The 14,522-nt window shown below is 37.7% G+C and overlaps 1 protein-coding gene across 1 annotated transcript in view; it reads right to left on the bottom strand.

The window, feature by feature from the left end:
- The window catches only part of LOC126416484 (cilia- and flagella-associated protein 70-like), a 282,811-nt gene that overhangs the window by 77,974 nt on the left and 190,315 nt on the right, over positions 1 to 14,522 (bottom strand). The window lies entirely within an intron of this gene.

Below are 14,522 nucleotides of genomic sequence, written 5' to 3'. Positions count from 1 at the left end.
CAATCCATATTCACCTACTATGTTTCCTTCTCTCCCTTCTCCTACTGACGAATTCCAGTCACCCATGACTATTAAATTTTCGTCTCCCTTCACTACCTGAATAATTTCTTTTATCTCGTGGACTGACCTATTTGTGTTACATTAATTCCATTGTTAAGTTATTGCATCATCGTTGCTTTAACTGATACAGACTTCCCATCTGAAAATTGGCCGCCGGCCACAGTGGCCGTGTGGTTCTAGGCGCTACAGTCTGGAACCGAGCGACTGCTACGCAGGTTCGAATCCTGCCTCGGGCATGGATGTGTGTGATATCCTTAGGTTAGTTAGGTTTAATTAGTTCTAAGTTCTAGGCAACTGATGACCTCAGAAGTTAAGTTGCATAGTGCCCAGAGCCATTTTTGAACCAAAATCAGCCGTGGACTGACCGACTTGGGACCAAAAATTGGGCTTTTATATACCCTCACAATAACAGGTACTGAAACTGTACATTGTTCAATGTTTAATTTACAGAAATTACAGTTAAAACATAACTCATTCAATTAACTGAATACATCAAAAAATTCCTTCTTTCTAACAGTTTCTTCTACCACAAAGGTTAGGCCAAATTATCTGTTTAAGTAATGAAATTAACAGATATAGTTATACAAACAATACTTTTGACAAACATGGTACTTATTTTGGAATTAATTCAGGGCTGTCTACTAATATGTTATCAAATAGAGCCAAATAAATACTTTAAGAATCCTAGTAGTTCGTCTTCCAAATGTTTATAATTATTACAGAATTTATATTTGTTTATGATTCAACAACAGAATCTAAGTCACGAAACAATTACTGATTTCACCCTATAACAAAAGATATTAACTAGGAATGGTCAAAATAAATTAGGAAATTAATTACATGCACAAAACTAAGCACAAAATTAGACCTGGTGCTATAGTCCTTAAGACTGAGGGCCAACCATTATGGAAATGCAGATTATACTCATGCATGTTAATGGTGATTAGGCAAAAATGAAAATAAAATGAATTTAAGGAGGCAGATGGAAAAACAAGAGAGGGAGTAAAAAGATCCCAGTGTGCTTCATCACAGAGAGAGCTGTCACAAGACAAGTTTGGGTACAGATTTTAACAGAAATGGAAGTGAATTTGTGTTGTAGAGTACGAGAAAACTGTAACTGTCAAAACCTTTGGAGGCAGTATGAACATGTGGTGCCACAGAAAATGGCGAAGCAAAGTTGTTAGAGGGGAGTGTGATTTCAGAGTGATGAACATACGGTTACTTTTACTGCTTCCAAAAATGTGGTAATCTAGGAAACGCAGGTTTGCAAGGGTTTAAACAGTTGCTTGAATATACCAGATGCTGATGAGGCATAATGTGATTTACTTATGCCTAATCCTTACATGAAGGGATTTTTCCTATTAAGTTGTGCGTGATTAAAAGCAGTGGTGAGTGCCATGAGATAGAGGAAGACATATTAGATGAAAGTGAGTTAGAAAGGTAGCATCATTGAAGAACTCTTGAAGTATGCTAATACGAATAATATCATTGAACTGACTCTTATTATAAGCAAAATTTTGGATGAAGAGCAGCTTTAAAGAAGGTTGACATTGGCACTAATACATCTTATACACAAAAAAGGAGATGTCAGATGCTGGGAACAGCAGAGGAATATCATTAATGCCAGAGATCTATACAATAGTCTCAAAACAAATGCTGAACAAGGGAAAAGCAACTGAATTCACAAACTGGTTGTGTATCATGAAGGCTTCAGATGAGGTAGATCATGCATAGAACAAATCCTGAGCCTGAAACTGGTAATTGCTTATCAATAACAGTGGAGACCCCCCCCATGAACCATGGACCTTGCCGTTGGTGGGGAGGCTTGTGTGCCTCAGCAATACAGATAGCCGAACCGTAGGTGCAACCACAACGGAGGGGTATCTGTTGAGAGGCCAGACAAACGTGTGGTTCCTGAAGAGGGGCAGCAGCCTTTTCAGTAGTATGCAGGGGCAACAGTCTGGATGATTGACTGATCCGGCCTTGTAACACTAACCAAAATGGCCTTGCTGTGCTGGTACTGCGAACGGTTGAAAGCATGGGGAAACTATAGCCGTAATTTTTCCCGAGGGCATGCAGCTTTACTGTATGGTTAAATGATGATGGCATCCTCTTGGGTAAAATATTCCGGAGGTAAAATAGTCCCCCTTTCGGATCTCCGGGTGGGGACTACTCAGGAGGATGTCGTTATCAGGAGAAACAAAACTGGCGTTCTACGGATTGGAGCATGGAATGTCAGATCCCTTACTCGGGCAGGTAGGTTAGAAAATTTAAAAAGGGAAATGGATAGGTTAAAGTTAGATATAGTGGGAATTGGTGAAGTTCGGTGGCAGGAGGAACAAGACTTTTGGTCAGGTGAACACAGGGTTATAAATACAAAATCAAATAGGGGTAATGCAGGAGTTCGTTCAATAATGAATAGGAAAATAGGAATGCGGGTAAGTTACTACAAACAGCATAGTGAACGCATTATTGTGGCCAAGATAGACACAAAACCCACGCCTACTACAGTAGTACAAGTTTATATGCCAACTAGCTCTGCGGGTGACAAAGAAATTGAAGAAATGTATGATGAAATAAAAGAAATTATTCAGATAATGAAGGGAGACGAAAATTTAATAGTCATGGGTGACTGGAATTCGGTAGTAGGAAAAGGGAGAGAAGGAAACGTAGTAGGTGACTGTGGATTAGGGGTAAGAAATAAAAGAGGAAGCCGCCTGGTAGAGTTTTGCACAGAGCACAACTTAATCATAGCTAACACTTGGTTCAAGAATCATAAAAGAAGGTTGTGTACATGGAAGAAGCCTGGAGATACTGACAGGTTTCAGATAGATTATATAATGGTAAGACAGAGATTTAGGAACCAGGTTTTAAATTGTAAGACATTTCCAGGGGCAGATGTGGACTCTGACCACAATCTATTAGTGAAGAAACTGCAAAAAGGTGGGAATTTAAGGAGATGGGACCTGGATAAACTGACTAAACCAGAGGTTGTACAGAGTTTCAGGGAGAGCATAAGGGAACAATTGACAGGAATGGGGGAAAGAAATACAGTAGAAGAAGAATGGGTAGCTTTGAGGGATGAAGTAGTGAAGGCAGCAGAGGATCAAGTAGCTAAAAAGACGAGAGCTAGTAGAAATCCTTGGGTAACAGAAGAAATATTGAATTTAATTGATGAAAGGAGAAAATATAAAAATGCAGTAAATGAAGCAGGCAAAAAGGAATACAAACGTCTCAAAAATGAGATCAACAGGAAGTGCAAAATGGCTAAGCAGGGATGGCTAGAGGACAAATGTAAGGATGTAGAGGCTGATCTCACTGGGGTAAGATAGATACTGTCTACAAGCCAGTTCTGACAAAACTCTACCATCTGGTGAGCAAGATGTATGAGACAGGTTAAATACCCTCAGACAAGAAGAATGTAATAATTTCAATCCCAAAGAAAGCAGGTGTTGACAGATGGGAAAATTACCGAACTATCAGTTTAATAAGTCACAGCTGCAAAATACTAACGCGAATTATTTACAGACAAATGGAAAAACTAGTAGAAGCCGACCTCGGGGAAGATCAGTTTGGATTCCGTAGAAATATTGGAACACGTGAGGCAATACTGACCCTACGACTTATCTTAGAAGCTAGATTAAGGAAAGGCAAACCTACATTTATAGCATTTGTAGACTTAGAGAAAGCTTTTGACAATGTTGACCAGAATACTCTCTTTCAAATTCTGAAGGTGGCAGGGTATAAAATACAGGGAGCGAAAGGCTATTTACAATTTGTACAGAAACCAGATGGCAGTTATAAGAGTCGAAGGACATGAAAGGGAAGGAGTGGTTGGGAAGGGAGTGAGACAGGGTTGTAGCCTCTCCCCGATGTTATTCAATCTGTATATTGAGCAAACAGTGAAGGAAACAAAAGAAAAATTGGAAGTAGGAATTAAAATCCATGAAGAAGAAATAAAAACTTTGAGGTTCGCCGATGACATTGTAATTCTGTCAGAGACAGCAAAGAACTTGGAAGAGCAGTTGAACGGAATGGATAGTGTCTTGAAGGGAGGATATAAGATGAACATCAACAAAAGGAAAATGAGTATAATGGAATGTAGTCGAATTAAGTCGGGTGATGCTGAGGGAATTAGATTAGGAAAAGAGACACTTAAAGTTTTTTATTTATTTATTTAGCATCCAATAGGTCACACATGTGATATAGGATTTGTCATTTGATTACACGTAACACATAACAACACATACACATAATAAATTGACAAACATACACAAACAGCAAACAAATTACATACACATAGTACATAAGTAGTGTACAAGAACTTATTACCCAAAAAACAAAAGTATGAGCTCATGATAAACAATTTTAGATCATGAACTATGCCTTATACACAGAATGTATTACGGATATACACAATACGTATAACGGATATTTAACAGATTGTATGTAAGTATCATAATTACAAAGTTGAAAACATCATTAAATTAGTTTGAATTTTTAAAAAATAAGTACAGGTTTCAATTGACAGAGTGAGACAGGTATTCATTTACACTGTAGTAGCATTTTTCCATCAAGTACTTTTTTACTTTGTGCTTGAAATTATTTTTGCCTTTCAATTCTTTAATTTGAGATGGAAGTGCATTTAAAAGCTTTATTCCTAAGTGGCTAACATGTTTCTGACTTCTAGTTTTGGCTACATAGGGAATGTGGAAGTCTTTACAATGCCTTGTATTGTGGTCATGGTAGCTTGAGTTGGTTTGGAGATCGCAGCTATTTTTACTTATCATTTCCAGGCATTTAAAAATATATATTGATGGTATTGTAAGTATCTTTAGTTGTCTGAATAAGGGTCTACAGTGAGTTTGTGGTGGACTGTGTGTCATGATATGAATAGCTCTTTTTTGCATAATAAAGATGTCATTTAGTCTTGACCTGGTTTTTCCCCAAAAACTTATGCCATAGCTTGCAGCTGATTGGAAATAACTAAAATACACCACTCTAATACATTCTTTGCTGGATACCTTGGATATTATTCTTAAGGCAAAACATGCTGAGCTAAGTTTCTGAGTAAGATATACACTGTGTTCATTCCAGTTTAAATCTTGGTTAATTCGCATTTCCAGAAACTTTGTGGTGCACACTTTTTGTATTTGTTTGCTATCGAGCATAAGGCACATATTTTCCCCTTGACACTTGCTTCCATACTGTATAAAGTTTGTTTTCTTTGTATTTAATGTCAGCTTATTTGAATAAAACCATGACTGTATGTATTAGAGCATTTTCTCTGCTGTAGTACACAATGATTCGTTTATATCACTAATTACGATACTCGTGCCATCTGCAAATAGTAGAATTTTGGCTGAGCTGTCTGGAGCCTGTATATCATTGATATAAATTAGAAATAACAATGGGCCCAGAATGCTGCCCTGTGGAACACCTATTTCAATTTGTTTTGGTTCAGATATGAGCTTAAAATTGTGAAGATTGTTGGATGAGCTCAGCTCAACAACTTGTGACCTGTTTTGCAGATAAGATTCAAACCATTTTTTAACAGTACCCCTGATACCTATTGCTTCAAGTTTATCTAGTAATATTACATGGTTCACAGTATTGAAGGCTCTGGATAAATCTAGATTAATTCCAACAACCTGTTTATTTGACTCCAAATTTCTTACTATTTCTGTTGTGTAGTCCAATATGGCTGTTTGTGTACTGTGCCCTGCTCGAAAGCCATGTTGACTGTTATTTATTAGTTTATGTTTTTCTAGATATTTTGTAACCCCGATTTTCATTAATTCCTCAAGTATTTTGGAGAAGGCTGGGAGGAGAGATATAGGTCGGTAATTTTCTATTTTATGTCTGTCACCATTTTTGTATAGAGGTATCACTTTAGAGATTTTAAGTCTGTCCGGAAATATCCCTTCACTAAGGGACAAGTTTGCTATGTGCACTATAGGTTTGACAACCGATGGAGCAATTTTCTTAATTATTGATACAGGTACATCATCCAACCCAGAGGACATTTTGGATGTCAAGCATTTAATGACTTTTAGAACTTCATGCTCATCTGTTGGGATTGCCATCATGCTGGTATTTACCATTGGAGTCGTCACTGTTGGTTGTTGCTTAAATTCACTACTTAAAGTGAGGGGAATATTTGCAAAATAATTGTTTACATAGTTTGCCATGGCATCTTTTTCTATGGGAATATTTTCATTATTTTTAAGATTGATTTCCTGTTCTTTAGTTTGACCCCCTGTTCCTTTTTTTACCATTTTCCACATCATTCTGGACTTGTTACTAGCCTGCCTTATTAATCTATCATTACTTAATAATTTTGCTTTTGCTATTACTTTGCGGTAAGTCTTTTTGTATGTCCTCACATACTCAACAAACTGCTGATCATGACATGTTTTTAACTTTAAACTTAGTAATTTCATGGTTTCACTTGACTTTTTAATTCCGGGTGTAATCCAGGTCTCTTTGGATCCAGATGATCTGTAACTCTAAAGCTTTTTTGGGAAACACATTTCAAAGTATGTCATAAAAGTGGAAGCAAATATATTGTAAGCATCATTTGTGTTTGTTTGTGCCAGGACCTCTGACCAAACTGCATTTTTAAAATTATTTTTGAACTGGTTACAATTTTCAGTACAGAAAAATCGTTTGTACTCCTTTTTATTTACCTCCTCCTTGGGAGTTGCAGTGAGATTAAAGGTTAGTGCATTATGATCTGATAATCCTATATTCACATTTGTAACTGCAACATCATGTGTGTCCACATTTGAGAAGATGTTATCTATTAGGCTTTCACTGGAATCTGTTGTTCTAGTAGGAGCTGATATGTGGGGGAACATGTTGAAGCTTTTTAGTATGTCTAAAAACTTGTTTTTTACTGGACTCTGGACCAATAGATTAATATTAAAGTCACCACAAAGAATTATGGTAGAGTTCTCATTTGAGAAAATGTTGAGCATTTCTTCCAAATGCTGTAAATTGCTGCAACAATTATTTTCTTCTTTAAACTATATAACTGAATGGATACTGCCTCAAAATCCTTTTCTATGATTAATGGTTTAGCCTCGTATCTTAAATTTAAGCTTGGGATTTAGATAAATGCCTACACCACCACCTTTGGCATTTTGCCTACAGTACTGACTGGCAAGTTTATATTGGCTTAAGTTTATGCTGTTTAGTTCACTGTCCCTGCACCAATGTTCCAGAACACATAAACAATCAATATGGTCACTATTTGCTGCTACCTCAAGTTCAAGGTACTTGTTTTTAAGGCACTGAATGTTCAGACTCATAATTCTTAGCTGATTTGAACAATCCGACTGATCTGTGACTTTACACTCTGTTGATGCATTTTCTCTTACACTGTTACAAGAATTCATACCTTGTTCTAGATACCTCTGCTTGCAAACATTTCCCTGTTATGTGCTGTTGTTCACTGTTTTGCCCCAGCAAAAATCCTGGCTTCTCAAGGGTGGCTGCCTTCTTCTGGTGTGATGACTGCTCCTATTACCACTGCTGCTGCTGTGTGCTGTTGAAGTGAATGCCAATGATTCTGGTTGCTTGGTTATTGATGTTGAAACTACTGCTTCTGATGTTGCTGTGACTGCTAATGATTCTGGTTGGTTTGTTTTTGATGCTGTAACTACTGCTTCTGTTGTTAGTTCTGCTGCTGCTAATGTTGGTCCAGTAGTAGGTTCCTCTGTTGCTACTGTTTTTTGGACGGTCCATTGTGTGCTGCTGCTGTTTGTGCTGGTGTTTCTGCTATTGGAGATTTATACCATCCCAGTTCAGTGGCTGTCACTTTGTGATTACATTTAATTGCTTCCCTTATTAAGGTTCCTAACCTGGCCTTCCCATTTCTGTTAAGGTGAAGCCCATGTTTCGTAAAACATTCTCTATCAAGTGTGCTTGAGTCAATTAATTTCACATTGCTGAATAGCCTACAACTACTTTTAAGTTTTGCATTAATTCTGTGAATTTCCTTATTCACACATGACCATTCAGGTAAATCATGCCTGTGGGTAAAGTTCACCAGTAAAATGTTTGTATTTGACAGTACTAGCGAAACACTCAAGAGCTGTTTATACATTTTCATAGCATTGTTTTCGTAAATGTCTTTAGCTCCAGCACAAATTACAACACTGTCCTGCTTGTCACAGTTATATTTTACGATGGTTTTCGTCACTTCTTTGAAACCAGCACCTGGTTTAACCATGCCTGTGACTGTCATTGATTTGTTATTTACTTGCAGTTCTTGAGAAATTCCTTTGGCATGACTATCTCCAAAGATGTCGACTTTTGATTCTTTCTTCTTTGTCACACACGTCGGTTTTTGTTTATTTGTATTTTCACTTTGTTGCAAAACGTCGTATTTGTTTTTATTGCAGAATGTGATAGATTTTACGGAATTTGTTATTCTTTTAGTGGACAAGGGCTTACCTTTGAGTGACACTTTTATCCACTCGGACATTGTTTCACTGTCTTGCATCACTTCACTAGTGTTTTGCTTATCCTTATTGCAGGCCTCACTACTATTCGACAGAACACTATACCTGTTTTTATCTGCAATTATAATTTCATTTGCTGCCTTTGATGCCTGTCTATCGCTTCCTTTCTGCTTCTCATAACTCACCAGGTTCCCATTTTGTGGCTTAATTGTTTTATCATTTAGAATATGGCGCAACTTCTTTAGCTCAAGTGGTAAAGGAGTTTTGCTATTTGGGGAGCAAAATAACTGATGATGGTTGAAGTAGAGAGGATATAAAATGTAGACTGGCAATGGTAAGGAAAGCGTTTCTGAAGAAGAGAAATTTGTTAACATCGAGTATAGATTTAAGTGTCAGGAAGTCGTTTCTGAAAGTATTTGTATGGAGTGTAGCCATGTATGAAAGTGAAACATGGACGATAAATAGTTTGGACAAGAAGAGAATAGAAGCTTTCGAAATGTGGTGCTACAGAAGAATGCTGAAGATTAGATGGGTAGATCACATAACTAATGAGGTAATGAATAGGATTGGGGAGAAGAGAAGTTTGTGGCACAACTTGACTAGAAGAAGGGATTGGTTGGTAGGACATGTTCTGAGGCATCAAGGGATCACCAATTTAGTATTGGAGGGCAGCATGGAGGGTAAAAATCGTAGAGGGAGACCAAGAGATGAATACACCAAGCAGATTCAGAAGGATGTAGGTTGCAGTAGGTACTGGGAGATGAAGAAGCTTGCACAGGACAGAGTAGTATGGAGAGCTGCAACAAACCAGTCTCAGGACTGAAGACCAGAACAACAACAACAGTGGAGACAGAATTTTATGCTCATATTCAGAGACTTTGATACAGAATTTAGTGAACAGATTGCACAGAAAATAAGTAACACAACATCCTCAGTCAAGTTCAGATGAAACCTTCTGAGATCTCCAATGCTGTCATTCCCTACCTCCAATTAAAAATCTTTGTTACATAAGCTGTTATTGGTGTATTTGCATTTCTTCAGCAAGTCAATCAGTTAGGTAAATGCTTTGTTGAATAGAATAAGAAACAGTAGTGCAGAAGACTATTTCTAAAATTGTTATTATAATGAGCAGAAAGATTTTTTTAAATACACATCTTGATTTATGAAAGTGTTTTGGCTCTAATCAACATCGTCTAGTTTTCTAGGGGATAATGTTTAGGTCCAGGGTTTTAAATATAAAGGAAGATACTTATTCAACTTTTAAAGACATCATGATTTATTTCCAATTCACAGTGGGCAAACAGTCAGCTTCATGCCATAGCTTGTGCACTTCGCTAAAGGGAGACTTTCACGTATTTTATAATAAAAGCTGCCTACAAACTGATAAGATTGTATTACATTTAAGGTACATTTTCAATTAGAAGTCACAAGTTTGAATAAAAATGATGTACACAAGGTACACTTAATTTGGCAGTGCCCAGACCAAACATACGAGGCAGCTATAAAACAAAGACTGCTCTACATAAAAGCTAAACAAAGACTGTTCTACATGAAAGTCAAATAAATACTGCCCTAACTTTTGGTGCATAGCCCAATGATATATTGCAGCTTGGATTTCTAGGTTTTCCAGGACCAGTAGTTAATCAAAATCATTCTGCTACATATTTTTCTGCATACATAAATGAACAGTTACAAAGAAAATATGACTCCTGAGATAAGCAAAATTTATAGACATCAATTTTGAAATGGAGATTATATAAACTTTATGAAGTATGTCACATGGCTAAAATAACAAAGATCTTGTACTTTCTTCCAAGTGACTGGAAAATTATAACAGTTCCTAATGTAATGGAAAATAAATGTTGTTACATATGGATTGGACCTCATTCCCAGCAACTCCATAATCATGATAACTGATTGAGGAGTACAAGTTCAGTTCACCGGCTGATTAAAGGAACTTGAAGTTGTGCAATATTTCATCTATCTTGGGTCAGTCATCTGTGAGATGGGAAACTGGTGATGAGATAAAAAGATGAACCACACTAGGGCAAATGGCTATGAAGAAGCTCAACAAGATCTGGCAGAACAGGGCAGTAATGAACACTATAAAGGTCTGGCTTGTTGAAACACTTATGTTTTTCATCTTTTTGTATGGTTCTGAGACTTGGACCCTTAAAGTCATAAACAAACAGCACGTCAACGCACTTGAGCTATAGCCAGGCACAGGAGGCTGCACATAAAATGGAGAACATCACTGAGCAACTCAACATCTCCATGCTCATTTCTTCTCATGCTAATCAAAAAATTCTACCTTTCTTTGGCCACATTGTGAGAAGAAAGAATCTAAAGAAAGAAGATCTCTAAAGAAAGAAGATCTCTGGTCTATCTCCTCAGCAGAGAAGCTGGTAACTATCCATGATGGAGACACACCATTCAGAAATGAGCACAACAACCTGTGATGAAAAGTTATTAGTGATAGCATTATGAAAAGGATGGATTGTTACTCACCATATAGAGGAGATGTTGAGTGGTAGACAGGCACACCAAAAAGACTGCTAAACATTTGAGCTTTTGGCCAAAAGGCCTTCTTCTAAAGTAAACAACACCAACACATTCATGCAAGCACAAGCCACACACACACACACAAACACACACACACACACACACACACATGGCCACTGCCACAGAGAACAGACGGCAAGCAACTGTGCTTGACAGAAAAAGGAATCTAGATGGCGGGGTATATATATATATATATATATATATATATATATATATATATATATATATATATATATATATATATATATATATATATATATATATGTGTGTGTGTGTGTGTGTCCTCTTTTTGTTATATTGTCATTATTCCATCCTGGATTTTCCATTGTTAGATAAATGTTATTAGAAAATTTTGTAACCAAATATTGCATAAAATAATATTATGCCTGTTATTGTCATATGGAATTTATAGGATGATTAACTTCTTTAAAAATCAGAGATAGGAATGGAGTTTCAAAGTAGTACAGATGACATGGAAAAGAAAGGCGTTTAAATAAATGTTCCCACACAATACATTTATCCCATACGCTCCCCTTTTGAATACCTGATTTGTCATTTTAGACAAAACATAGCTAATAAAACAGTGGAATCACAAATTTTGTCATTCAGGATAGGTACAATTATCTGTTGTTCATCGAAAGTCTCTGTCTGTGATTCAGATTTCTTATAGTATGGCCAAACAGGGGTCAGTCAGGGAGATGGATTCTCCCTTTTGCTCTTTAACCGTATTCTTGGTAAGGTGATCTGGGAATGACGATGAGAAACGAAAGCAATGTGTGGCCTACAACTGGGGTGCAGGGAAAAATGAATCAGGATCAATTGACTGTAGATGGTATTCTGATATTGTTGAAATCATTAAAATAGGTGAATAACTAAACCATGCAACTACAGAAATACATAGCTAAAGCAGGCCTACAAAAGTCTGTTGAGAAGGCACAGTATATGACAAACAGCAAAGCTGTCCTAGATGGATGACAACAGGAGGAAGGAACATTCAGAAGGCAGTGAGATTCAAATACCTAGGAAAACAGATGCAATGGTCTGTCAGAAAAAGAAGCATGAGTAAACCGAATGAAATAAGCTTACTAACTATGAACATCTAAAATAAGAAGAATATCTTGATCACTGCAAAACTGAGACATCACTAGATAGTGATATATCCTGAAACTTTAAGCACAGCAGAAAGTCTGAACTTAGTATGAACAGAAGCACCTTAGAGATTTGAACTTGTTGTTGTTGTTGCTGCATCTGGAGGATGCTCAACATTGGGGTCATCAGTGCCTATATGCTAACTGTGTGAGAGGAATGGGGCACACAAAACCAGGTAGCCTAAAATACAACACATGACTGCATACACTCTCTTGCACTCTTTTTTACATGAACACACACAACTCTTCTAAATGGTACAATGGAGCAAATGAATCAAGGCAGGCCATTACAAACAATGATATCTGATCTGGACAGCCACCAAGAGGCAAGTTCAGGAAAGAAGACTGGTGGAGCATAAAAATAGTAATTGGATGAGCCAGTTGTTCTCTAACATACTACAAGCATCAGCCTAAGAGCTTAAGCAGAAGTGAAGACAAAACACAGAACAGTAAAACACAAGCCACAATCAATTCATTATCACCTAGAATTAAGGACAAGGTCTGTCAGTAAACCAGCTTGAACACTCTCATCATTATATAAAATACAGTCAGTTAAAATGTGGTGAACCATAATCAGCACACCACATGCATCACAAACACAAACAGGTGGATCTTCATGACTGAGGAGGAACCCATGGGTCAGGGGACTGTGTCCTGTTCGAAGTCAAGTTAAACAGACTTCATCAATTCTAACTGGCCGGAAAGAGGTGTGCCATGGCCTCAAAATCCTTTATTGATCATAACTTATTTTCCGTCACACTCAGTCACTCCTCCTCCCAAAAACACATGACAGGCCTTATCAGTAATGACAGTACAGCATGCAGAGGGACAGGGCAGTCTGTTACATTGGGAAGGGCACATGCCTCCTTGGCCGTGGTATTGGCCAACTCATTCCCACAGATACCCAAATGTTCTGGTAACCAGCACAATGAGATCTCCTTTCTTTGTTTGTGCAAATGCTGGATAACATCATGGATGTTCTGGACAGTTCTATCTGCTGGGTATGTATACTAGATTGTCTGCAGTGCACTAAGCGAGTCAGAGCTGAGGAATTTGGAACCATGTTCACGTTTCATTTGAACCACAGCTTAAAAAATCACATAAAGTTTGGTGTGAAAGATAGTAAATGCACAAGGCAGGCGGAACCTAAAGATAGCAGCAAGAAAAATGACAAAACAACTGACAGCATCCCCCTCTTTAGTCCCATCTCTGTGTACTATATTAGAGACCCGGTACTCATTTAAAATGGTAATAAATTTATTCTTAAAAACAAAGTCTGGAGTGAGCAATTTGTTGTGCTCTGTCAAGTCTAAAATTATTCTAGGTTTCAATAACAACCAGGGTGGAGCTTTGCACCAAGCCTCCCTCTGTATGTATGGTGGAGACATTCCCAGATTGAATTAAAGCTGCTTTGCTCATATACTGAACAGTTTCACTTCTCATGGACAAGTGCAATAGAGTCATTCTAAGGATTCATAGATATTAATTGCTGTAGGGAAAGTCAGAAAAGTCAGGAACTTGAGTGCCTGTTTAGCCACAAGGAAGTGCTGCTGAGCAGCTAATAGTGGCTCCCCTGCCTCTGCACATAAGCTCAGCATAGGGCTTGTCCTATAGGCTCCAGTGGAAAATCTGATGCCCTTGTGGGGTACAGAGTCCAGTTTCTTTAAATATGTTGGTCATGATGGGCCATAGACTGTAGAACCATAATGAAGAGGTAATCACAGAAAACACTTGTAGAACAGCAGCAACCAGAATCTATCTGCACCCCATTTCTTCCCATTCAAGCACTTCATGAAATTCAGTGCTTTAAGGGCTCGTGTTTTGAGCTCCTTGAGATGTGGCAACCAGGTAAGTTTGCTGTCAAATAACAGACTTAAAAATCACATTTTTTCCTTAAAATGTAAAACCGTATCCCACAGCCTTAGTTCCGGAGGTGTAAAAAGAGAACAATTGTGGTTAAAATCAATACATACTGTTTTCTCTGAGCAGAAATTAAAACCTGTCTGAGCAGACTATTCTTCCAGCCACTTGTCATCTGTAGCTGATGAGGGCTAGAAGTGGGACAGAAAATAGAAAAATCATCCACAAACCATGAGCACTGCACGGGATCCCTCGCTGCAGATGATATGCCATTGTTCGCAACTATGAACAAAGTCATGCTTAAAATGTTCCCCTGTGGGACACCATGAACTTGAGGAAATCGATCAGAAAGAGTATTCCTGACTCTGAACCAGAAATAACGTTCAGTAAGAAACAGATTCTCATACAGCAGTAGTGTAACCTG

The sequence above is a fragment of the Schistocerca serialis genome, chromosome 8, assembly GCF_023864345.2.
Source record: "Schistocerca serialis cubense isolate TAMUIC-IGC-003099 chromosome 8, iqSchSeri2.2, whole genome shotgun sequence".
Classification (NCBI taxonomy): Eukaryota; Metazoa; Arthropoda; class Insecta; order Orthoptera; family Acrididae; genus Schistocerca; species Schistocerca serialis.
The sequence above is the reverse complement of the archived record's forward strand: the minus strand, read 5'-3'. Positions and strand labels throughout refer to the sequence as shown.